General features: G+C 34.4%; 1 protein-coding gene and 1 long non-coding RNA gene across 19 annotated transcripts in view; one reads left to right on the top strand and one right to left on the bottom strand.

Annotated features, from left to right (window-relative positions):
• Positions 1–27,738, top strand: part of ralgapa2 (Ral GTPase activating protein catalytic subunit alpha 2) — a 324,396-nt gene that overhangs the window by 7,897 nt on the left and 288,761 nt on the right. The window lies entirely within an intron of this gene.
• On the bottom strand, positions 22,226–26,215 carry LOC147833161 (uncharacterized). Its single transcript, XR_015513721.1, has 2 exons — positions 25,100–26,215; positions 22,226–22,707 (listed from the first exon to the last, which is right to left on the bottom strand). It is a non-coding gene; the product is annotated as an uncharacterized LOC147833161 (long non-coding RNA).

Raw genomic sequence — 27,738 nt, 5'->3', positions numbered from 1 at the left:
ATTATCATTAATTATTTTTAATTATTTTTTTTCACAAACCTTTAAATTAAATAGTAGTAGTCAATTTTTGTCATGGAGAAAGTTTTTCTTAAGCATCGCCATGTTTTGGCTGCTGGTTTGAAGCCGAGAGCTGCTGTGTGTGCATTCACCGGCCATGCGTGGTTGGGCATGGTTGAGTTTGGTCATTACAGCAGCACCTGATCACACACAGCTTGCCTTTACTCTCTTCACCAACCAACCCCCATAGCCACTATCACAGTGACAACACAACGGTCAACAGCCTCAGCCCGGGTCACTGGGACGAACCACTCCTCTGGCTGCAGACAGGAAAAATCATATTGATTTCAGTACATGGGTTAATATTACACACCATGCTATACATTATGCTGTTTTTCTGGAAAGGGTCATTGACATTCTGGTATAAAACAACCACATACGATTATTGATATTCCAGTTTTAGGTCACATTGGGACTGACAATAAGAGAAAACAAGCAATGGCTGCACTGTCAATGAATGTATTTTATGTACACATGTGTATGTTTAAGTTGCTGTGTGGTGTTGAATGTGAAAGCCTAATACTAAAATCTTTGAGTCTGTCAGGTGATTTTTAGACTTATGATAATTACATTGCTTATTAAAACAGTGATGGAAAATACAGTGTATTCATTGGCATAAGGATAGTGGAGCACTTGTTTTTCAGTACAAGGTTACCAGGAAGCTGATTGCAATCTATTTACATGAGTCCTGCATTTCCATGTAGGTTTGAATGATGCAAATCATTTGGCTGGGGTCCATCCCATTACAAGTTTTCAAACCTTGAGCAATTTGGTTAAGGACAGAGCTGCGCAGGAATCCATCCATCAGTCTCAAGGCCCCAAATGCCACTGGCAAACCTTTTCTGATTATTATTGAATAAATACCATCACAACTACTCATAGATCCTGTAGGTGGGTTGAAATTAAATAAAGCAAAAAAGAAACCGAAAAAATGCCATAATGTACACACTGCAATATTATAACAAGGCTGCGCGATTTAACTTTTAAAGATGGTGATCTCGATTCAACACTGTACACGATCTTAAAGGGGAGGTGATGCAGTCAGTCAAGTTTACATTATTTGGTAAATTAATTTCCACTTTAATGAAAATACATTAAACAAACTCGATTAATGTAACCATTTTGAAGAAAACGGCATGTTTTACAAAGTTTTTAGAGCTAAGATCCCGCCATCTTGGAATATCGCTGTGTCTGACGTCATAGGGTTGGTTCCGTTCCATCAGCTGAACTGATACAATGGAAGTAATCCGCTTGTTAAGTGTTAACAAGTTATACTGTTTCCGGGTCCAAGCCGGTACTCATTTAAATTGATAAAATATTTTAGGGCTGCAACTAACGATTATTTTAATAATCGATTAATCTGTGCAGTATTTTTTGGGTTAATCGATGAATCGGATAAAAAAAAGATAAACATTAATTTCCAACTGTTTATTCAAAAAAGCTCATCCCTGAGCTGTTATAATAATAATAATAATAATAATAATAATAATAATAATAATAATAAAATGAAAAACTAAGTAGTTTTGTCCTGTTTTCAATCCAAGTATCTAAATATTTTTAAATCAAGATACATATTAGACAAATTAAATAGCATAAGAAACTATGTCTTGTTTTCTGAAAAAAAACTAAGTGATTGTTTGCTTAAAACAAGTCAAATTATTTGTGAATTGGGTAAGAAAAATAATCTTATTGAGATATAATCTCAAACAGAAGTTTTCCAGTTCACATAAACGTGTAAGTGATCCTGATCTATAACGTGAGATGGTCGTCGCCATGTTTACTTGCAGCCTTGCATTTGCCTCATTCATAAAAAGCAGAACACGCAGGATTCAGCACGTAAATTCACCAGTTACTCCCTAAATACATGCAAGCAAGTGGCTTGTGAACTTAGAGAAGAGTAGATTCAACTTTATAGTTACTTTCACTATGTGTAATGTGTATTGATATGAATAAAACACATCAGCAAATTTTATTTGAATGGATTGTTAGACCTTCTTGTGTGTTTTACAAACTGTAAATATCTAAACACGTAAGTACGTGTTTGTTTTTACATGTCTAAAACATAAATTAAGTATTAGGTGGTTAAAATGCTGCATAATTATGATAATATGACATGTCTTTCTCAGCGGGGTTAAGTTTGTGTTGTTTTCGGAAAAAGAAGAACTTTTCCGACGATCCCTTACTGAGAGCTCTGCTCAGCGCGAGCTCTCTCTGGCTCAGCACCAAACACCGCGCCGAAGCTCAGATTGATTTTCTAAGTTGCTGCTCTAAAGGTAAACGAGCTAACGCTAACTTGTCATGCTTGTCAAACTGGATAATCAGCACCAGGGACTGTACGGTCCTCACTTCAAAACGAAAAAAAAGTAGGACCCTGCTGTTGACCTCCTTTCTCCTCATCCCTGTCTATGAGGCACCGAACTCTGTATCAGTGCATGAGAGAAACTGTGTTCACTCAGCTCCCTGCTGAACTAAAGTGTTTTTTATTAATCTAACGTCCCTGTGTCTTGCGACACAACGAATCGATTATGAAATTAGTTACCAATGATTTTAGTAACGATTTTTATCGATTTAATTGATTCGTTGTTGCAGCCCTAAAATTTGTTTATGACCACTTTTTAGTCATATCACAAATAAATCTATTGATCATGATTTTCGAAAACATTACATTGCTTTGTAAACATTTATTAATACCATTTGTTGAGTCTCCTCATACAGTTTAATAAAGCGCTTTGACACGGAAGATGCTTCGCGTGACAACACTTAACAAGCAGATGGACTGAACAAAGAGACTTGAAAGCCCAATGTAACCCAATGAGTAAAGTTGTGGGTTTGGAGCTGGTGCAAATACAACTATCAAATGTGTGTAAAATATATAAAAAAATATGTTTATTAAATTTTTAGTATTCTTTGGCTTTTAATCATCGATTGTTTGAAGCTCTTTGTTCCACTCTCTGTATTAAGCTGCCTGTTTGGATTTTGGAAAGACCGGTGCCGACAGCAGACTCCAAAAGGCAATGAAAGAGTCAACTTAGGCCCTGAACACACCGAATATTGAGAGCATTTGAGACATTGAGAAAAATTTTTTTCACTGAGAGCTAGGGTTAGGTCGATAGATGATGCCATTATTCATCGCTGATGGCCGGTAGATATCATGATGCTGAGCCGGCATTGTGATACTTTGCCCCGGCCCCGTCGCCGCAACAACCCGCTCGCAAAAAGTGCACACTTAGACCTCGTTTATGCTAATATGTTTTAGTTTAAAAATGGCATTTTAGAACAAAAACAATATATGTCCACACTGTCCAATTTTGTCCAATTATGTCCAATTTTACCTAGCATTTCTGAAAAGATCTCTATTCACACTATACTGCTGAAAACACACATCATGTGACCACACACACACTCTGTCATGTGCTGGAGCATATGTGCAGTCTGAGCTCCAGCAGTCAGCAGGTGCTTAGAGCACAAAATTCCAGAGAGCAGTGCACGTCAGATAGTTTATCATGGATGAACCGCTACATTGCGTCTCACTATAGTTAATAAACGTGACATTTAATTAATCTTTTCTCTATCTAACGACTCATCGGTCTTTTGAATCTATCAGGTAACGTGTCACAGCATCAGTCCACTGCTTCAATCTTTCTCATTTACGTGTGTAATTTTAGCGAAAACCTCAGACACTGTTGGTTAGTTTCCTGTTGGTGTGCACCTTTTTTACCAACCAAGATTGCAGACGCCATTAAAGTGACACAGATCTGTTCATGCCAGAGTTGCATTTACAGGTGGTAAATTTTATGTAACTTATCGTTATTTATTTATGATTTGATTATGGGTAAAACGAAGACCATGCGGGTCAGGTAGTTGAAATGGTAGGCTAAAAATAATTCATTCTTTATGAATTAATTAATGATTCATAAATAAATAATTCACCGCCACCTAAGATGACGATGCCATCAAGATGTTTCACATTAGACATTGTACTAACCCAAATTTTTAGACATCGTCTTTTTTTTCTTTACTTATGGTCGTGGCCGTTTTGCGTGCCTAACACTTTTACTGTTGCGCGTTGTGTGCCTGCAGTTGAAGAAAAGTCAACTCGGGTGAAAAAAATTCGCTACTTAGTTGCATCCCTTTCATTCTCCAATCAAATGAAAGCAGAGGCAGGGTCTCCATTGATGTCACAGCAGTGTTTGTGTTGTCAAGATGACTAAGACTTGGAAGAAAATAAAATAATGGTCACTGTTTTGAGTTTTCCGAAGTTATGGCTTCACATATCCCAAATTTTCATGACCCATACATTTATTAGTTTATTTTCTTTTACACTTAGATTCTTAATTAATCTGGGGTCGCCACAGCGGAATGAACTGCCAACTTACTGTATCCAGCATATATTTTAAAATTAACCCATCACTGGGAAACATCAATATACACTCATTTACACACATACACTACGGATAATTTTTAGCTTACCCACCTCACCTGGGGGAAACTTGAGCAACCGGAGGAAACCTTGTGAACACGAGGAGAACTCCACACAGAAATACCATGACCCATGAATACAGCTTTATTTTGTTTGAACAAGAATGACGTTCTGTCTGACACCACGCTTACTAAAAGGGTACCATTTGGCAGTGGAGACACAAGTCTGATAAAGGTGATTCGTACCCTATGGAACCAAACCATTCAGTGGAAACAAGGCATTTTTGTATCACCAGTTCATGTTCTAAATTGCATAATGACTTTAGCAGCCATGAAATTGCACTTGAGCTGACGCAATTAGGTTAAAGATGCCGTAGGTGATCTGCCAAATTGCTAACCGCTTAGCATATTACCTTTGGATGGCAGGGAGGGACTGTGGTTTAAAGCCACGCCTCCTGAAATCGCGAATGCGCGCACCGCGTCACAACAGCAGACAACCCACTAGTTCATGTAATTCGCCAGTTAGTCAGTGTTTGACTGGCGGCATGCAGGAATTACTTTTATTACTAAGCCACACTTGCACACTATTGCAGAGTGAATATTCAGAGTAGCGTAAACAGTATAGCAAGGCTGTCATTGTTCAAAAATGAACCAATGCGAATATTAATGATGGGTCATTCATGAACGATTCGTTCATTTTGAACAAATCTTCAATATGACTCTGAAACTACGAGTCCTCTCAGGGAGTGATTCGTTCATCCGCACGTGCGCACATTTGTGCAGATGGTTTCGTTCGTTTCAACTCTTTTGAGGCGTTCATCACAAAAAGGCAGAAGCCAATCATATGCGTTTAGAGCTGGAAAAAAAAAATCGATCTGAGTCATTCGTTCCTCACGGGCCAATTGTATGCGTTTAGAGCCGGAAAAAGAATTGATCCGTTCATCTCTCGAGTCCTCTATCAGGTCTGAGTCATTCGTTCCTCACGGGCCAATTATATGCGTTTAGAGCTGGAAAAAGAATTGAATTGAAAGGTGAACTAATTATCATGGCTCCTATCGACTCAGACTGTGCACATTGGTTAAAATAATATGTGACTGTCAGTGTAACGTGAATGAATCACTGATGTTTGAAGACATGAAGCTGAGCTGAGCAAAGAGACAACAATACCTTCATAGAGAAAGGAGCAGGTAAACAACGAATTATAATTTTTCCCTTCTTATAGTATTCTATTTATGACTTATTTGTCGTGTGATCAACCTTTTGGGCTAGTTGTAGATTTGTTTGGAAGCAATTTGTAACGTTTTAATAATATTTTGGCAAATTGAACCAAATGAATGAAATGACTCGAAAAAAGATTTGTTCATCTCGATGAACAAGACTCAAAGATCCGCGTCAGTAAAATGATCCCATCACTTCCCATCACTAGCGAATATAAAAGCAACTTCAGCTCAATGAAGCAGGTTAGGCAGAATAAGGATATTTGCTGATGTTTTGTTGTTAAACTAAATAAGAATATACATTATCGATGCTGTCAAAGTGGCTGATCAACATGCCTGTGCATATCATAGTCTGTAAAATATAGGTGCATATAAGCCATTCAAAACACAACACAATATAACATAAGCTTAGCCTGCTAAAATAGTTTTTAAAACAGAACATTACCTAACAGTAATACTTCAGCTATGGTGTCGTCTTTCTTCCAGCATGCAAAAGTAACTCCAGTATTGATTCTTGATTTTCTAAAGTTTCAATTAAGCATTTGATTTTACCACGTCCATGATTGTCTTGTGTGTGTGCTGCACATGTCGTGAACGTGTGGCGCTCATGCAGGTGGGCACGCACGAATGGCGGATCTTTGTGAAAAGAAATGCGCAGAAGTCCAAATCTGCATTTGCTGACAGACTTATCGGAATTACAGGAGATGTCGGCCTGACAATATTTAATTGGAGGAACATTTTTTTGTTTTATGCTTTTGCCAGAAAATGAAAATACATATAAACACATTTAGATCATTTACTTTATTCATTACTATTGGACTGTGAAGAGATTTTCAACCAGCACAACAAAAAATGTTTCTGAAGACGATCCCCTACTGCACATTTAATTACCATATTATTATGACTTGAGTTTATTTGTACACTCCTATTTGCACATTGTTATTTTTTATTACATTTCTTTAAATGTGATTGAAGAAAAGTTTTATGTCTTATTTTATTGGCATTTTTATTCAAAAAATTTTAAACAGAATTTTATTTTTTCTAAGCAAAAAAATGAAATGTTTCTCTTCTTTTATGCAGAATCATGCAGCTCTAAACTTTTAAACATGTAATATGTAATATATATAAAATATAATCCAAAATTTTTGATTGAGTTGTGTGAAGAGGAATGGTGTACAGGTTCGGTGGCTTCATTAGGAGTGTTGTGTTCCCACTGTAATGACGGTTGAATTCATAATGTGTTGTTTTCAGGGATTTGGTATGATGGAGGAATAGAGGGAGTGGTGTGTTCGTTGCCCCTCCTGTTCCTGCTCAGCCGGCTGTGCTGCCACTCCTTTGCATTATTCCACACATACCCTGTGCTGACTTTACCTGTACAATAGAGCATCGGTGTTTTCAGCAGAATTTATTTACTTTTATATATTTATTTATTTATATTTATTGATTTATTTTTTAATTCAGAAAACAGTAAAGGTCAGTGGGGCTTGCAATATTGATTCAGAGAGGAGGGGGTCTTTAGAATAAAAGGTTGAGCAGTACAGCAGCTTACTGAATGCTGGTTCTAATTCCTGGCACACAGCTCTATGAAGCTGCAGTTTGATTTGTGTGTGTGTGTCCACACTATAGACATGTTGATAGTCTCTGTAGCATCAACTGGTTTATAGATATTTATGTTTTCTTTTAATGTGTTTCTAGTATTACTGGCAAAGTATAAAACTGAGCCTCTGAACATAACTTTGAATCTTTTGAGATAATCCTGCAATTATTTGATAAGGAGGTGGAACTCTTCTCTTTGCGCAGGCTGAGGATAGTATGAATTCAAATTGCCTTCTTTTTTTTTAGAGAGAGGACAACAAAATCATTCTCACTGCTTGAGGGCTCCAATTTGTATTGTTTCGCATTTATTTTGCAACTGATTAATTATAATGCATGGGACTAAATGTCCAAGGTTTAACTGTGACATTTTACAAATACTAAAAAATGCATATGAGTGTAACAATTTTAGCACCTCGTTTTCGTAGATTGTCTATTTGGGTTTGTTTTTTCGCTTGTTTTTGCTTCTTAGGAAACTAAGGGTATTATGCTGTGTTCACACCAGACGCGGAACACGCGGATAAATTGCGCTATTCACGCGTAAATAGTTGCATGAACATTTTAAGTTACTCACTTCATTTGCACGACAAACCCCGCTTCATTTGCGTGTCAAATTCACTTCATGACATGACGCGGATTCGCGTGTACAGGGCTTCTGTCTGCCCCGTGACTCTAGCTTCATAGCTAAAGGGCTAACATGGATTTTATGAAGAAAATAACAGTGTTTGTGTGCATTATGAAGGATGATAAAAAGCGTTGATAAGTTTAGAGCTGTGTTTGAGTCCACTATATCCTTTTTAGAGGTGCATCCAGCTCTTTAAGCTCATAGACTCCTCCAGAAACTAAACCTGGCTGATGGAGGTTTTCAGCAGTGCTTCTGACTGAGCCCAGCCCAGTTTGATGAACTTCTTGTCTGTGTCTGCTGGGGGATTTCCCCTGGGACACCGACAACAAGCGATACGTCACAATCACGCCCCCACAAGAGCAAGCTCCTGATTGGTTAATGCGGCGCGAATGTCCGCTGAAGTTCAGATTTTCGAACGCGAGTGATTCGCGCGAAACGCTCAATTCGCGCCACGCCATTCGCGCCATGCGCACTGCGCAATTCTCGTCATTCGCGCCGCACCATTCAAGCGTAACGTGCCACGTCTGGTGTGAACGCAGCATTACACTATATATCAAATATAACCGTAAATATTTCATACACAGTGGCAATTCAAAGTGCTTTACATAAACGAGAATAAAAGCAACAAGTATAAGAAAAATAAAAACAAATAATAAAAATGACTAAAAAAAACCTAAAAACAGATCAAATGTCATAAAAAAGAATGAAAAAGAAGAGAAAAACAAAAAAGTGCGATCTGTCGGACGTAGCACAGTGCTCATTTGGTAAAGGCACAGCTAAATGTGTTTTCAGTCTTGATTTGAATGAGCCTAGTGTTGAGCACATCTAACCATTTCCGGAAGCTGATTCCAGCACCGAGGGGCATAGTGGCTGAACGCTGGTTCACCCTGCCTTGACTGAACTCTTGGAATTTCTAGTTTATATGATCCTAAAGATCTGAGTGATCTGTTAGGTTTGTATTCAGTAAGCATATCTGCAATGTATTGAGGTCCTAGGCCATTTAGTGATTTATAGACAAGAAATAATACTTTAAAATCTATTCTGAATGTAACTGGGAGACAGTGTAAACACCTGAGGACAGGTGTGATGTGCTGCAGTGTTCTGGATGAGCTGTAACTGTCTGTCTTTTTAGGAAGACCCGTGAAGAGTCCATTACAGTAATCCACCCTGCTGCTAATAAAAGCATGAACAAGGTTCTCTAAGTCTTCACTGGAAACAAAGCATCTGATTCTTGCAATGTTTTTGAGATGATATGCTGATTTACTAACTGCTTTGACATTACTATTGAAACTTGTCACACCAAGATTCTTGACCTTATTTTTTGTTGTTTGACCTTTAGTGTCAAGGTACGCATTCACCTTGAGAACCTCATCTCTGTTCCCAAACGCAATGACTTCAGTTTTCTCTTTGTTTAAGTGAAGAAAATTTTGGCACATCCAACTATTCATTTCATCAATGCACTGGTAGAGGGTGTCAGTGGAGCTGTATCCCATAGGGAGTAAGGCTAGGTAGATCTGAGTGTCATCAGCATAGCTGTGGTAGGAGATTTGTTTTTTTTTCAAGAGAGGTTGAACAAGAGAGGTGCACGTTATGCTAAAAACATACCCAAAACTCATTAAGACAATAAGGACAATCCTGTTGTATATTTCTGTCCTTAAAATTGCAAAAGTGGATTCGGACACGCTCTTAATGCTTTTGCGCCATGCGATTAGATCATTAAAATAGAACATAAGTGTCTTTCAACTTTTAAGGGAACAATTTTATGTTACAGCCAGTCTAAACAGATTCTTTTTAAACTATCCAATGTTTAATAAATAAATAAACAAATAAATAAATAAATGGACAGATAAGCAACTGGATGAATCAATAATAAAAATAAAATCAAACAATATGGCTTTAAGGACATATGTCCGTAGGTCTTCATTGTCTGACAGAACTCTCTTGCACATACTTTCTGCTCTGTGAATTGTGATTGTTATAAGTGGCATGCATGAGCATATGTCTAAATCTAAATGATTGTACCTCCAAACTGTTTGTTTTGTCCCTCATGTAAACAATTCTCAACTTTCTAACGTATTGCATGTTTTTGATCTGCCTCTTTTGCCTCATGTTTTGTGGCAGTGGGTGAATACTTGTGATCAGATTACCTGCGAGGAATGTCAGTGACTGTAAACAGGGCTCATTGTTTGAGTGCGATTATATGTCTGTGACCCAAGAAAAGAGCCAGTGAGGGATGGCAGGGGAAGATAAAATGCCTAGAGCAGGGCTGTACCCTTTCAGATAGAAAGATACAAGACTTACACTAACTGCATTACATGACTTTATTAGGTAGACATTCTGAAAATGGGTAACACTTTATTTTGTTGGTCCATTTGAGTATTAGTAAACTGTCTGCTTAATATCTGTTGATACTACTCCTTTGGGTACCAAAAAGCGAAACGTACCATACCACTTTTTGGGTACATTTGCAAAGGGTACCTAGCATGACAAACGGTGAAGCTAGACGCACAGCTGAACTCTATTTTCTATTTACAGAGATGCGTCAGTAGCTTGTGGACAAGCAGGAGAATGAAAACAAAGGAACCGCCATTTTTTTAAAAACACAGCCGAGACATTGTACTGTTATAATATAATAACAAGCCATGGTCGACCCGAGCTCAAACAAACCTTGTTGTAGTCTTGATTAACAGCCACAAAGCCAAGAAGAACAAAATATGCTGTGTCCTGTTGTTGTTTTATGAGCCTGTCTAAAAGCACAAGCGGTTTCACTTTCTCCAGAGAGCTCGCCGTGCTTCTATATTTGAAATAACAAACTTTTTTATCCGATGATAATAACATGCTCTTGATTGTTAAAGTGCTTCTGACATCTGATTCTTTCAGATACGGACAAATACGAGACTGACGTGCGAAAAAAGGAGAAGCAGGAAAAACAAAGTAGCAAATGATTCTTTCAGCAACCTAAAAACATGAACAAACTGCCATGTTTTACTATTATGATCACCTTTTGGACTATTATGAACTCAGAATGACGGAGTTACTTTCTAACAGGTTACATGTGCTGGTGAAGATTAAAGATACAGATGAGAGGTTTGCTCTGACTGGGCTTTATATTGCATGTTGTTTTTGAAGCCAAATAAGGAATAATTGTATGCTTTCGGTAGTTTTTCCTGTAATTGGAGACTGTAATGGTCTCTATGTGTTCATATACAGTAGACCTGCACGGTTAATCAAAAATAGATTTCAATCCCGATTCGACCCCCTAGCATACCTGTCAACCCTCCCGTTTTTCCCGGGATTCTCCAGTATTTTACAGTTCTATCCTGCTATCACCTTGTAAAGGTATTTTCCTGTATCTCTCCCATATTTTCAGTCTTTCTCTGAAGGGTGGCAAATAAACTTTAAAGAGTTGAGCCTCCCTATACTCAACCCATAACGCCGAACCACCAGGGGCCACCCCTTTGCTCTAAAATGTGAGTCTGTTCTGTGCTTTCACTTTGTTTAGACATGAAAACACTTTGAACTAAACATAAAAATGGCGCGATTCCCTTCATTTTCATTACAGATGCCATCATCCCTTCATATGCAATCCTCAAAACAGTCATATAGCGCTGCATGACTGTCAGCTGACACGGTCCAAAGTCATAAACAGATGCGTTTTCCCAAACGGATTCTGTACTCGTGATTTGAAGCGGAGCGAAAGTCTAGGTTTTATGTGCGTGTTTGAACAGATATACACGCAACTAATAATAATATCTGAAGATGTTGATCTTGGTGGGGTTTTTTTTAGACACAAGTAATTTCAACCTAAATTAGATTAAACAATAAGGAAAGCAGTTAGATGCTTTTATTATAACCTTAGATGCATGCATTTTTAAAGTGACACTTCTTATTTAATGTAATGAAACAAAAAAAAAAATCTAAATAAATCATTCATTCGTTGCTCTTTATTCAGAATGTGCGAGTTATACAGTGAAGAAACGGCTAATGAGATTTGATAGCTTGATTCTATTTCATTATAATAGCTATTAATTTTATTAAGCTGAACTGTTTGCTAATGAATTTGCTGCTAATGTATACTATTTATTTTTTTATTTTGTAAATAATAATAAAACATATTACCGACCGTTTAACTGTTTATTTACAACGAAATGAGCATATTTAGTAATTTGGGATTTTTTAAAGGGGCTCGGGGGAATCCCTTGTTATGGTGGGCATATGACTTATCTTCAAATCCCAATGTTGACAGGTATGCCCCCTAGACGATCTTAATCTAGCATTTCTACGATTCTGCCAATCATATTTTCAAGTTAAGGAGAAAAGCAAAGGCAGTGCACAAGTCTTTACACTGTTTACACTGTTGCTCGTTGCAACGTGGACACCTCTAAATGGTGTTGAAAGAGTCACATACTGTATTAATAAGGGGAAAATTCACCCAAAAATGTCATTTCTGTCTTCATGTAATAATGTATTCATGGCTGCGAAATCACCTGTGACGTGAGCTGTTACCACAGAGAGGGTGCGCACGCCTGTGAATGAAGTCTACTTTAGTGAACAGAACCTGCATAGGCTGTGAATAACAGGTAATAAAGTTGCAAATAACATCCAGTTTGTTGCACAGAGTGATCGTTTGGGAGCCGTGCGGGAAGTATGAACCGCACATAGCAATGAAAATGAGACCGAAAGCGTGCACATCATTTAAACAATTTTATTGCATTATAGAGTAATGATTACGACAAGCTTAATAAAAACTCACGACTAGTTTAATATGTTTTTCAGTCATAGCAAACCTCAAGTGTTGTGCATGAGAAAAAATGTTTACCAGTGTAAGTATAACTACTGTAGCCTATATAATGTTGAATATAATGCAGAAAAGAATCTGATAATGAACAAATATCTGATTTTACCAGTAGAAATTGTTTTTTCTAATAATGTTTATTAATGTTGTCAATAACACATGACAAGCATGTGTCTCAAACATAATAATTCAACTTCAGAATTATAAAAACTATTCTGATGTCATCACTTTACTGTGCATTAATGACCAGGACATATTTAAAGTCTATTCAAGTCCACCATTCAAAGTCTATTCAATATGTTGCATTTTAATCAACTGTAGCCCTACACATAATAGTATTATTATTGTTTTATCATATGTTTGAGAAATAACAATAATAATAGCCTACTCATATTAACCTTTATTTTACATGTACAGAATCATGAAAACCTTTTTGTGACTTGTATAAGAATATTTTGATGATAAAGCATATTTTAATAGAGTGTGTATTTTTAAATGATATCAGCAAACGTTTTTATTTGGGAAATATTTTAAGTAAATGTTTGAAAAGATGCCTTCTGGAGCACTTTTAGATTATCTTTAATCAAACGAAAAGATTGTATATGACACGTTTCATTGTACATTATAGAAGATTTCATTGTTGTTACTACTTTTTTTTGTTGTTTCTTTTACAATGTATAATTGTTAAGTAATGATATGATTCTATGATTATATATTGTATATTTGGTATATGTTTTTGCCAAGAATATAGCCAATGCTGCTGATATGTCATTAAAACCTAAATAAATAAATTAATTAATGTACTGAATCATGAGAAAATCGTGATCTTTATTTTAAGCAAAAGAAGCGCGATTCTCATTTTAGCCAGAATCAGCTCTTATATACAGTATGTTGCATTTATTTATTTATTTTATATAATTGCAGATGATACAGTAGGCTTTATAGAACTATCATTGTTCTGCAGTTATAATCCAATCATGTTCATAGAAAGCTTTGTAATGAACATTTTTACACAATTATTTATGTGTATAAAGCATCAGTTTTGTGAGAAGTGCTTCTCGTATATGTGAATGATCCGCACAGCTTTACTTTGACGTTGCCTCGAGTGTGAATGACGTCGTCTGTCGTACACCACGCCCACCAAAAGTGTACCATCAGAAACGAGGTACCAGTAGAAATGCAAGCCTAATAAAGGTGACCCGTACTAATCAGTGGAAAAGGGCCATGAGAGATTATACTCCAGCTTCTTTGTAAGTCATAGCACACTGGACCTGATGTGGCCAAGATATTTCTGAAAGTTGTGATTTTTTTATTATTATTATTAATATTTTCTTTACAGGAAACACATTTTTGAGCTGCAATTTAATAATAAAAAAACATCAGAGGATTTTATACATTTTCAGTGTTCTACATGTGTAACTTTATAATTATAATTTGCACACTAAAGGCTGATTTATACTTTTGCATTGACTACATGTTAGGGCTGCGCAATGTATCGTTTCAGCATCGGTGTGAGAAAATACGAAATAGTAACAACGCAGAATTCAATGTGGAGTCAGGTTAAAGGTTAAAGTTGACCAGGTACAACATTTTAGAACACATGAGAATTTAGTCCGTTTTAGCTTGACCATAATATAAAGTGAAAGCGTATGATTGCTTGTGCTTTTAAGGCCTGTTTAAAAATTTAAAGCAAGTTTAAAGCATAAGGAAATTACGTTTGTAGCTTTAACAAAGATTAATTGTATTTAATTACTTGCACAATGAAGAATTTACAGCTTTATTGTACATTTGATGATTTTATATCTGTATCATTTGTATATTTGCTCTATTTATCTCCGTTTGTAACTTGCTGATTATATTTTATGCACTCCCCTACAAAATCATCCCAATCAATCTAAAATCATTTAGCTATCTTGAGAAAAATTGCAATATAAATTGCAAATAATTTAAATATCGCAATGTACATTTTTACCAATATTGTTTAGCCCTAGTACAAGTGGATGGTGCAGTGCAACGTTCCCACAAATTCACATTCGCTTCACCGTGGCTGATGCCAACCCTAGTGTGGGCAGGGCCAAAAGCTGCAGAAGATAAGACTATTGGCTCAAATGTTTAACAAGTGTCGAGTAGGCCTGTCGCGATAGTCAACATATTGTCTTGTAGCGCGATATATGAAAATGAGGGTGGTAAATTTTGGAGGTGCAATATATTTATTATATTATATAAAGAAATTTAACACGATGATGATGATGATTAGGTTACATAACAGTAATATAACAAGCTAAGTTTTTTGTCGAACGCGCTGCATTCTGCTTTCTGTGAAAGGCGGAGCTCATGCAGCATCTCCTTGCACACAAACACACGCAGAGTGCGAGAGAGAGATTGGATAGTGGAAGTGAAGAGAGACAAGATGCGAATCTACTGACTCGTGTTTAGAAACTACAGTTAGGATAAACAATTTGTGACAGACTTGGTTTAAGGCCACAGTCTTAAGTTCTGGTGTGGGAACATTAACTTTAAGCCAAATGTCAAAGGAGAGTCTACTAACGTGAACGAGCCAATATGTCAAATTTTTTTTTAGAACATTGGCAACGAAAAAACGCAACACAACTAACCCTAAATCACACCTAAAACAAAACCACCCTACCTGTTTTGTAAACAGGGTCTTCTAGACAGTAACTGTAACAAATGCATTTACCCGCCAATGCAAATATCTATATGACAGCGCGAAATGGTTATCCAGCATATGTTTTATGCAGCATATGCCCTTCCAGGTGTAACCCATCTCTGGGAAACATCCATACAAACTCATACACTGGGCAATTTCAGACTACTCAATACACCTGTACTGCATGTCTTTGGACTGTGGGGAAAACCGGAACACCCTGAGGAAACCCGCGCAAACGCAGGGAGAACATGCCAACTGACCTAGCCGAGGCTCGAACCAGCGACCTTCTTGCTGTGAGGCGTCAGCACTACCTACTGTGCCACTGCATCACCCCTTTTTGTGACAGTGTAGACTTTTTTTTTTGCTACAAAAATATCCTGCCTTGTTAGAGGTCACTACAACAACCTAATTGATAAGCACTTCTGTTTCATTAAACTTCAAATATAGCGAAAGCAAAAAAAGTGTGAATGAAATGCCACTGCTCATTTGAACTGTAGTCACACTGATGATTGCACTGTAAGCTTTATAGCAAATGCATTTATTCACGGATCAGTCTTGATCATGCGACCACCAAACAGAGCTGTATTCACACTCTTTGATGCAAACCGCAAATGTCTTTTGATGTAAGTTAACCTACTTTAACATTTCTGAGAACAGTGATGCACAAAACAGGAGAAACTTTGTGTTGCTACGATCCAGTAATGATCAGTGGTTAATATAAATAAGTGTGGAATCCTGACTCAGACATTCAGAATCTGCTGATGTTGCTGCCATTAAAATTCAACATACTTTATTATTTCTAAACATGTCAAAACGTAAATATTGCATGCGCGGTTCTGTCATGTGTAGAATATTGTGCCACCGCTCTCAAATGTTAATTTGATTTGAACTCTAGTCATTTGATGACTATAAACCTTGCATGGCAGTATGTGATCAACACGTCTGTTGTATGACTTTGCTACAAGGTGAACAGGAACTTAAAACAAAGCATTTTCTACAGCAGGACAATTCCACAGTTTAACAAGCTACAGTTTCTTCATGAAAGGCAAACAAACACAAGTTAAAGCCTCTATTAAAACTTTATTAAACATTTTTTGAGCAAAATGTAATTCAAACAAAGGGGTTTTCCTCCCTGTTAACAAATAAACAGCTGCACAAAAACAACAGCTGCACAAAATCTTTCGCAAATAAAATACGGTACAGGTTTTTCTCCTGCTTAAAACTAGTTGCACAACTTTTCAAATTATATATTTTTTTGATAAATAACTACATTACAGGTTTTTTTCCTGCTTAACATTATACACAGCACTACTGTGCTGCTGTGTAAATAACAAAGTAAACAGAACCATAGAAAACAAAGCTACGTTGCCAGAGCAAAAAAGGAACACTTAAATAGTAACACAACAAAAAGTATTGTTGGATAGAAAAAGAACCACATTGAATGTAAATATGAAACACACAGTATTTCGTCACAAATACAGTGTTCTTGTGAAAATCCTGCATACCATAGTTGTGTGATTTAAAAATAACAATTAAATCCGCTGTATATGTTTTTAATTACACATTTACCTGTATGTATTGCGCACAATTATTAAACAATACACATAGAGAAGATGTCTAAAGAGAAGTATTTCACTCCATATAAAAATCCTTTTGCTTCGTTTTGACTAAACTTATTTTACTAAATATTAAATAAGGAGATGAAAACAAATAGAATATAGATATGAGAAGTAATGAAATTGTTTCAGAGTACTGTGATGAGGTGTTGGTTAAGCATATAAATTTAAACAGTCATTAGAGCAGAACGTAGAGCTAAATGTGTTATAGCGTAAATTTAAAGAAGAGACCGCTGTTTAATAAAAACTGAACTTATAATCAGTGAATATGTCCCATGCCATGAACATATGAAATTTGTCCCAGTTTGGCATTTTTAATTCTTTTGAACACATTTAGTTGCTACTTGTCAATTTGACAAGACTTCTATGTTAGTTTTTTCTGTCAGTTGCAGAAGAAATGACCAATAAAAAGCTTCTGATAAACCGCTGTAGCAGCTGCAGGCACTGTGTGACGTGCATGCACGCGAGAGGGAGTCAGATTTGTCTAGAAAGTCAAATTTTGATTCAACACCAGCACTGGATGTTCCTCCATGCTGCATCAGTGATTGGTCGTTCTTGAACGATTCGTTCATTTTCAACCAAAATCTTTTATATGTGTTGTTTCAGCTTGTTTTAAAAAAGTAGTTTAATAAAGCAGCAATTTTTTTGGTGTTATATTACTAAAACATTTTAGGGTAATGGCTTAATAAAATATAAAAAAATAATAATAAAATAAATATGCATTCAAATATTTTAAATAGTTTATTATTTAAAAACAATGCTTTCCTTACTTTGCCTTGTCGAAATAGCTGATAAATTCTCAGACCAAGCAAACATATTGTTTTGTTTTTAACTTGAGAAAAAATAAGTCAAAAACAAGTTTTTCCCTTAAAATAGGCTAAACTATCTACCAGTGGGGGAAGTAAAATTATATTTAATATATATAATATATACTATATAATATATAGTTGAAGTCCAAATTATTAGCCCCCCTGTATTATTAGCGCCCCTGTTTATTTTTTTCCCCAATTTCTGTTTAATGGAGGGAAGATTGTTTCAGCACGTTTCTAAGCATAATAGTAAAAAAAAAACAAAAAAAAAAAACTTATTTCTAATAACAGATGTATTTTGTCTTTGTCATGATGACAGTAAATACTATTTTACTTGATATTTTTCAAGACACTTCTATACAGCTTAAAGTGACATTTATAGGCTTAACTAGGTTAATAAGTTGAACTAGGCAGGTTAGGGTAATTAGGCAAGTTATTGTATGATGATGGTTTGCTCTGTAGAGTCTCAAAAAAACAATAGCTTAAAGGGGCTTATAATTTTGTCCCAAAAATGTTTTTTTTTTAAATTAATAACTACTTTTATTCCAGCCGAAATAAAATAAATAAGACTTTTATTATCATAAAAATTTTTTTATTAACTTGTATTATGATAAAAAATATTATCAGACATATTGTAAAAATGTCTTGCTCTGTTAAACATAATTTGGGAAACATTTAAAAAAGAAAATAAAAATCAAAAGGGGGCTAATAATTCTGACTTCAACTGTATATATATATATATATATATTCTGTAGCTACTCTTCAACTACAATTCAGACTCAGCATTGCATATCTTGCAATGTAACTGCTGCACTTGTGCACATTGCGATAGCGATGCTGAAACACTATATTGTGCAGCCATATCTTATCTAAAGTGATTTGAATCTACAGAGGTTTTTTGGAACAACTTAATTATTTTATGTTCAATCCGCTTAAATGTGTTAGAAAACTAATAAATTAACTTAATCACCTTGTGTTGGGACAACAAGAATTGTGTGGAACCCAGCATTTTTTTTTCAATGTAGTTAAATTGGCAATAATTTTAAGGCAATACTTTACTGATTTTTTTAAGTAAAGCCAACTAATTGCTTTATACAGTGTGGGTGAATTGTCACGCTCAGTGTTGACAGGCTTTGTTATTGAGCTCATTCATGTTGCAGGGCTCGTTTGTTCTACCCTTGCTGTCAAACAGGTGAAGCTTTATGAAGGCCACACTCATCCCTCACAGCTTAACATGTGTTCCGGTGCTTTCAGCAGCTCTAAAGAGGGCTTGTAGGAGTTTGAAGAATGGCCTCTAGTTGGCATTATGATGAAAGCCGACTGTCCTATTGAGGATGAAGTATTGATTATTTGCATTCTGAAAATTGATTCCATTTCAAGAACCTCTGAGTGTTCTGCATGGCCGCTGCTCGCTGTGTTACAGTGCTGTAAAAGGCCCAGAGTTCACCATATCTTTATTGCCCTCTGTGTTTATATCTGTTTAGCTGCAGCTGACAGGCATGGATTTGTTATTAACCCTTTGTCATGGTGTGGTCAAAAGCCTCTGCCTCTGTCAGCTTCTTAATTAACTTACTAATATGTTACAGGAACACCCCTGACTCCTATAGTGTACAGTATATTTGTGCTTTCATGTAGTTTTATTCATTATTTGTGTTTATTTGTTTGTTTATTTTTAAGCAGCATTCTCGATAGCAAAATATATATATTCAGTGTTGGGCAAGCTACTTGAAAAATTTAGTGAGCTAAGCTATTAACTACTCTACTTAAAATGTAGCTTAACTACACTAAAAGCTACCCCCTGGCGATTTGTGGCAAGCTAAGCTTAAAGCTACTTGGCAAAAGTAGCTTAGCTACATCTAAGCTATTTTTCCAATGTTCATTTTTAAATCGAAGCAACTGAAATCCAAGTCAATCATATCTTAGTGATCAATAAAACTGTTAATGAAACATATGAGGCAAATTGTTCAGTTCTGCAAATAATATGCTATACCGAACAGAAAAGAGTCATAGTATATAACAGCAAAAACAAAAATATCCAATAAAATCAGGTGTTACACATTTAAAATGCTAGTTATTTAGTAAAGGGAAATATGTAGGAATAAGCATTATATTGTGTGTGTGTGTATATGTATATATATATATATATATATATATATATATATATATATATATATATATATATATATATATATATATATATATATATATATATATATATATATATATATATATATATGTATATATATGTACAACTTTTCATTAATAATTTTGTATCATTAGTAACTATCATGAACTAATAGTAATTACAATAGCTTTATTTAACTTTTAGCTTTTACTACAGTAAACTATATATATATATATATATATATATAATATATATATATATAATATATATATATATATATATATATATATATATATAATATATATATATATAATATATATATAATATACATATTATATATATATATATATATATATATATATATATATATTTGTTTACTGTAGTAAAAGCTAAAAGTTAAATAAAGCAATTGTAATATACAAGTGTAATATATAAATAAAAATATGTATATAAATGCTTAACTAGGTTAATTGGGTTAACTAGGCAGGTTGGGGTAATTAGGCAAGTTATTGTATAATGATGGTTTGTTCTGTAGACTATCGAGAAAAAATATAGCTTAAAGGGGCTAATAATTTTTACCTTAAAATGGTGTTTAAAAAATTAATAATTTTTTTTAGATGTTAGTATTAGTTTTAAGGATATCTATGAGCTAGTGTGATATAAAATTAGTGTTTAGAAGATATAAAACCGACATTAGCATCTAAAATTTGCAGTTTGTCACTTCATGCATAAATGGATCAAGGTTTTTTTTTCACTGCACCTCAAACTTCAGCTTACTCTCGAGTTACAATGCTACTACGTATTTTTTCATGTTTTTCTCGAGATTACATCAAGCATTGAATATAAAATGCACTTTTCATAGCACTTCACGGGACCTTTAAGAGTTTTTTTTTTAATTTTAATCTAACAAATGATGGTTGCAAAAAAAAAAAAAGTGTAATCTGTTTCGTTCAGCATATATTTATCTTCATCTAAAGTGTGTGTTTAAGTTTAATTAGTTGCATGGATCCTATTTATTCTGTAATGCATGTGCCAGACCTAGTTGGTGATTTTTAGCTTGATTTCTGTTTTTTTTCAGTATGTCTGATCACACAGAGGATCTGCTTACTTAGGAAAGTGTACATTTCCCTCCTAAATGCCCCACTTAGAGTTTTTTTATATGCCTATCAGGTCTTGCTATGGCTTTTATTTTTCCCACTTTCCGTTCCCATGTGGTAATTTAGCAGATGCTGCTGGGCCTGTAGTGTTGCCTGCAGGAAACAGCCGGCCTGAAACAACCGGCCCATTAGGAAACGGATCATAACTCATTCTGCAGTGTTCAGCACTCTGTGTAAAACCTGCCATCAGGTTGGGTTTTGTAAAAATTAGATTTTCTTTAGAGGTCTCAAACAATTGGAATTGATCAACAAGATGTATAAGGAATTTTCAGGCCTTAGGTGTGTAGAAAGTTAGTACACCCCATTAAAGGCTTGAAATCAAATCATAAGCTCTGCAGTTAAGCACATCACAACATGCAACGATGCAAGCTGCATCGTTAAAAAGTCTTGTAGCTTTTGAGCAAGGCTTCACTGTTCTACCTTTTTGTGTATTCTTAGAATATGAAATATTTTTAGACAGTGGCAAGAAGAAAGATGTAAGCAAGTGAAAAAGTATTGTTTTTTCTTGAGTAGATGTGTGAGATTAGAAATATTTAAAATTCGGTTTTGAAATTGAAAATTTTTTTTAAGATTTATTTTTTGCCTTTTATTAGATAGGACATTAAGACAGGAAGCGAAGTGGGAGACAGAGAGGGGGGTAGGGTTAGGAAATGTCCTCGAGCCGGGATTCGAACTCGGGATGCCCTGACATGCTTCTGCACCATATGTCAGCACACTAACCACACTGTAAAAAATAAAAAGTTGAGTAAACTTAAAATTTTAAAGCAACCGGCTGCAAAGAAATTTTGAGTTTACTCTACTTCAGTGGTTGAAGTTGTGTCAAATTATTTTTTTAAGTTGACTGAAATGGCTGGTTTAAGTCATGACAACTTTCAAGCCTAAGTTCATCTAACTTGTCATTATGAGTTTGCCTGAAATTAAACAGGGGTTGAGTAAACTGTAATAAATGAGTTGGCACAACTTAACAGAAGTTCAGTTAACTCAAAGCTGTGCAGCTGGTTGCCTTAATTTTTTAAGTTGATTTAATCTTTATCTTTTAATTCATAATTTTATGGAAATCTTATATCTGCGCTTCTCAAACAAATACCTGTATGACTCTAAGTATGAAGTTAAGAGATTACAAAACACACTATAAAACACAATATCAAAGAATATATTTATTGACAATTCTGCAAACAGCTTTCTGTCCAAATGAAATGTACTGCAGTCCAGAGAAGGAAAAGAGGCAACAAAAAGGTAAATCCTCAAATCCTATATAGCCTTTTAAGTGCTCGAGTTAAGCAAAAGAAATATTTAAAAAGCTTGCACTATCAACATTTTTTTCAAAGTGCAAGAGTAATTAGTTTTGTCACGATATTTTAATTTTGTTACCCATCAGTTCTATAATTTTAAAAACGTCCATTTCCTGCTAACATTTGAGCGTTGTTGACCATGTTTTAAACACTGTTATATTGCCATTGTGTTCACATGCTCAACAGAAAAGACTGATTGGGCGTGAAGATCATCAGTTCACCAAACTCACTGCTGTTTACTGAGTGTAACCACAGATACAGGGACACTTAAGAATTTCACATTGATCAACTGGTCTGTGTATAAGCTGACACAAGTGTTACACTGATGGATCGACTATGCCAGTGGTTCTCAAACTGTGGTACGCGTACCACTAGTGGTACGCGGGCTTCCTCCTAGTGGTACGCGGTACGTTAATGAAATAAACAATTAACACTTTTAATCCTTTGATGCGTACTATAACATCGATGTGATCAGTATTTTCTGTTTAGTGAAGCGTACGATCACAGCTCTGTGCTTAGAGTGTTTATTTTAGTGCATTGTGTCATAAACTTCGGAAACTGATATTCAGCAGCTTAAGAATTGATTCTGAAGCGTAATTTGACTGACATGAAAAGTAGCCAATCACAGTCGACCTTGTCTAGTTTTGCGTGAAACGTAAGGGCGGGACAAAGGCTTTCTGTGTTGCAGAGACAGAGAAAACAACTTAAAAACAAATGTTTTGTTGGAATAATGCTTCTCGGATGTTTTCACTATAGAAATGTCTAGCAGAGTTATTAAACCGCAGACATATTTCCTGCCTATTTTATGATCTTCATACACGTTTCGCCCTACGACAGCGAGTCGACTCGCCTCTGACCTGTCACTCCTCTATACAGTCTGAATGGCGGCGCGGGAATGAAGGTATTGCGCAATAACTCATTTCTGCAAATGTGGCGAGTGCTTTATTTTATCACGAGAGCGCATTCATGTACGCAAATCGCTAAAACAGACATGCGAGCTCTTAAATATGCTTTTTTTCAAATGAACTGCAAGTGCTCTCATGATCGCCTGCGTGCTCAGATAGAATACAATCGCGATCTCTCCACTATTAAAGTAGACATTATTTATCTTTGCTCCTTGACTAAATTTAGTCAAAAGTATTCAAAGTTATCAAGTATTTAGAAATAGATTGATGCATAATCGATTACAATGCTAATGGTCTTCTTGTTTGGCTGTGTTGTGAAGTGAAACTTACTTTTAGCAAAGGTGGTATTTTTTATTTCTTTACGACAAAAGAATTATGCTGGAAATGTTTCTGGATGAGGTATTTGTGTGATTTATACATTTAGCTGTATTCTGATCTGTCTTAAGGCATTACAGGTAAAAGCAATCCGTTGTTACTTATTGTTTATTTATCAAAATGAACAATAAGGCTCGTAAAGCACTGCTTTCATAAATGTACTGTTGTCATATTTCAAATACCTCAAGTAAAATGAATTCATTTGTTTTATTTTTTTAACTGACAGTGTACTTGTATTTTTTTAAAGTTTGTATTTTAGATTAAGATCAAGTGTAAAATAAAATCTCCATGTGATGTACAGCTATTTAAGAAAATAAATTTGCCATATTGTAAAGAAAAATAGTGTAAAATATGCAAATAAAAGGCTAAATTTAAATCTTTTTACCATATACTTTAATTTAACCTTTCAAAGCTTGAAAATATTGTTTAAAAATGGGCAAAAACTGTCTTGATGGCCTTAAAGATTATGTGGTAGTTTTACCAGTGCTATTGAAAAAGATTAATTGTCATGAAAGAAAAAATCGGTCACACTTCCTTTGTTAGTGCAAGTTCCTATACATGTAGCTTTGGGATTTAAGCAATTAAACCATTCAATCAGGTTTACACTTAAAAAAAGTGATTTCATAATGAAAATCAGATTTTTTAACTAGTACTTATTAAAAGAGTACTTTGTACTTTTACCTAATATTAGTATTATTTACTAAAATTTGTGTTATTTTAGCAGTGTAATAGTATTTTTACTTGAGTACAAAAAAGATTTTACAAGCATTTAGTGCAGGTTTATTATATTATTAATATATGGTTAATACATATTATTATTATTATTATTATTATTAATGGTTTTTATTTGTATCTATTCCTATATAATGTTTTATGGGTTGCTGACAATACATTTCAGGTCTTCAATACATAGCATGTCAGTCTTGAAAAAAATAGGTGCTGGAATTGATTTTCATTAGGCTGTCCCTGTATGAACCCTGTCATATGTACATTTAACATATATTTCAAGATTTGTCTGAAAGTGTATGAATATGACATTTAGCCTATATTTATGAGATCCAAGCAACATTTCCAACTTTTGATGAATAGGCTACTATGAAAACTTTAGATTTAAGTACAGCAGTTTTCTTTTTACTTTTTAAGAACAGTGCCATTTTTTAATGAACTTTTAAAAGCACATTTTAACTAAAACGTTTTTTTTTTTTTACCTGCAAGCACAGTTAATGTTCAGACTATTTAAAATGTTTAAAGTGACTGACAATAATACATATTCTTAATAATAGAAATTAATCTGCATCGTTTTTAACAATGTGCACACCTGTAGCTGCTTAATTAGGCCTACGTCGCTATTTTTTAATACTGGTTAAAAAATAGCGTCGTAAGGTGGTACTTGGAGAGACAACTTTTTTCTAAGGTGGTACTTGGTGAAAAAAGTTTGAGAACCACTGGACTATGCGATGTTTTGAAACACTTCAGTTTGTGTGTGTGTGTGTGTGTGTGTGTGTGTGTGTGTGTGTGTGTGTGTGTGTGTATCTGTGTTTGCACTCCATGAACATCAATGAAGAGCAGTGAAATGGTGAACTTCTCAGCCAATCACAGTCATTTATGTTGAGCGCTTGAACACAACAGCCAATCAATCAATTGGTGGGAAATGGATGTTTTTAAAATTTGAAAATGTAAAATCAAAACTGAATTTAAGTTTCGTGACAACACCAAGAGTAACACAATTTCAGTGTACAAACAAATGCATTTTGTTTTTGAAAGACTGGACTCTTGCTGAGCACTGAGGATCAAGGCCAATAAACACTTTCTTAATAGTTTCAAAGATGTGTTGCAGTTCTTTGGGGTAGTTCATAATGAGGAAATTAATCAAACAAAGAGGAGAACAACAGCTGTCGGAAGATCTTTTCCAGCACGATTTGCTCTTCCAGAACCACAGACAGGCACCTTACATTTAGGTTGGTCTGAAGAGTGGCAACATCATCTTCAACAGTGATAAGGATGTCCATCTCCATCTCTTTTGTGCAAATATCTTCTGACTCTGTGTCCTGCAGTAAAAAGAAACATAAAAAGAGGATGAAAAACTATTTTTACTGCTAAATCACAAACATCTCCAAAAAGCAAGGTAAAAAAAGGAAAGGCAAAGCAACTTAATTTGGAAACTGAAGGTAGTAATGTCAGTAAAACAGTCATTTATATACCTTCTATTTATAAAACTTTTCAGGTAACACTTTTATAATAATGAATCATTTATTAAGCATTAGCAAATAGTGAATTGATTATCCGTTTAAGCATCGACTCTACATGAATAAACATTAGTAAGCTCATTAGTACCTAATGAGTAAAGACTAGTATCTAATACATAAGTACTAGTATCTATTAATTAGGTAGTAGCATCTCAGTATTAGGTGCTAGTACCTAATGATTAACTACTAGTAGATAAAAAATATGCACTAGTCACAGCTGGAATACATACTAGTCAAAACTGAATAGTTGATATCTCAATTAGAGATCCCATAGAAATAAATGGGAAAATTTTTAATTCATTACGAGTAACAACAGAAAGAAAGAAAGAACTATTAAAATAAGTACTAGTAACTAATAAATAAGAACTAGTATCTATTTAGTAAGTACTAGTATCTAATAAATAAGTTCTAGTAACTAATAAATAAGTACTAGTAACTAATAAATAAGTACTAGTAACTAATAAATAAGTACTAGTAACTAATAAATAAGAACTAGTATCTATTTAATAAGTTCTAGTATCTAAAAATAAGTACTAGTATCTAATAAATAAGTACTAGTAACTAATAAATAAGAACTATTATCTATTTAATAAGTTCTAGTATCTAAAAAATAAGTACTAGTATCTAATAAATAAGTACTAGTATCTAATAAATAAGTACTAGTAACTAATAAATAAGAACTATTATCTATTTAATAAGTTCTAGTATCTAAAAAATAAGTACTAGTATCTAATAAATAAGTACTAGTATCTAATAAATAAGTACTAGTAACTAATAAATAAGCACAAGTATCTATTTAATAAGTTCTAGTATCTAAAAAATAAGTACTAGTATCTAATAAATAAGTACTAGTAACTAATAAATAAGAACTAGTATCTATTTAATAAGTTCTAGTATCTAAAAATAAGTACTAGTATCTAATAAATAAGTACTAGTATCTAATAAATAAGTACTAGTAACTAATAAATAAGCACAAGTATCTATTTAATAAGTACTAGTATCTAATAAATAAGTACTAGTAACTAATAAATAGGTACTAGTATCTAATAAATAAGTACTAGTATCTAATAAATAAGTACTAGTAACTAATAAATAAGTACTAGTATCTAATAAATAAGTACTAGTAACTAATAAATAAGTACTAGTATCTAATAAAAAAGTACTATTAACTAATAAGTACTAGTATCTAATAAATAAACTAGTAAACTAGTAACTAATAAATACAGTAAGTACTAGTATCTAATAAATAAGTACTAGTAACTAATAAATAAGTACTAGTATCTAATAAATAAGTACTAGTATCTAATAAATAAGTACTAGTAACTAACAAATAAGTACTAGTATCTAATAAATAAGTACTAATACTAGTACGGGCTATAGAATAAAAGTTAAAACGGCTTGCCATAGGTCATCAGCTATTGTCACATTAAACCAGATGCTCAGACCCTGAGAGATGACAGGTGGCACCACTTTACAATTGAAGGGCATTAATTATGGTTATTCACAGGTTAGTCATTTTGATCAGAAATTCCCAACATGTTTTAATTATTAAAAATGAAATTTGCTTTACAATTATTGTTGCAGCACCTGTTTTCCATCCCTGGTCAGCCGGACTCAGTCATGGTTGTTCTACTAAAGACTAAGTGATGAAAATTTAGCATCCTTTACAGAGGTGAAAACAGTGCTACAAACTTTTCTTTTAGGGAACAAACTGTTTTGTAACTTCAAAGATTAATCACCTGCATGAATTCCAATATTCCACACAAAAAGAGAAACTTTATGGTAAACTCCATAAAGTTTAATATGCCCCTTTAATCAGTGATATGATTGAATGCTAAA

This window comes from Danio rerio, chromosome 17 (assembly GCF_052040795.2).
Source record: "Danio rerio strain M-AB ecotype USA chromosome 17, GRCz13ab, whole genome shotgun sequence".
In the NCBI taxonomy this organism is placed as follows: Eukaryota; Metazoa; Chordata; class Actinopteri; order Cypriniformes; family Danionidae; genus Danio; species Danio rerio.
Note: the sequence above shows the minus strand (reverse complement) of the source record. Positions and strands in the feature narration are given on the sequence as shown.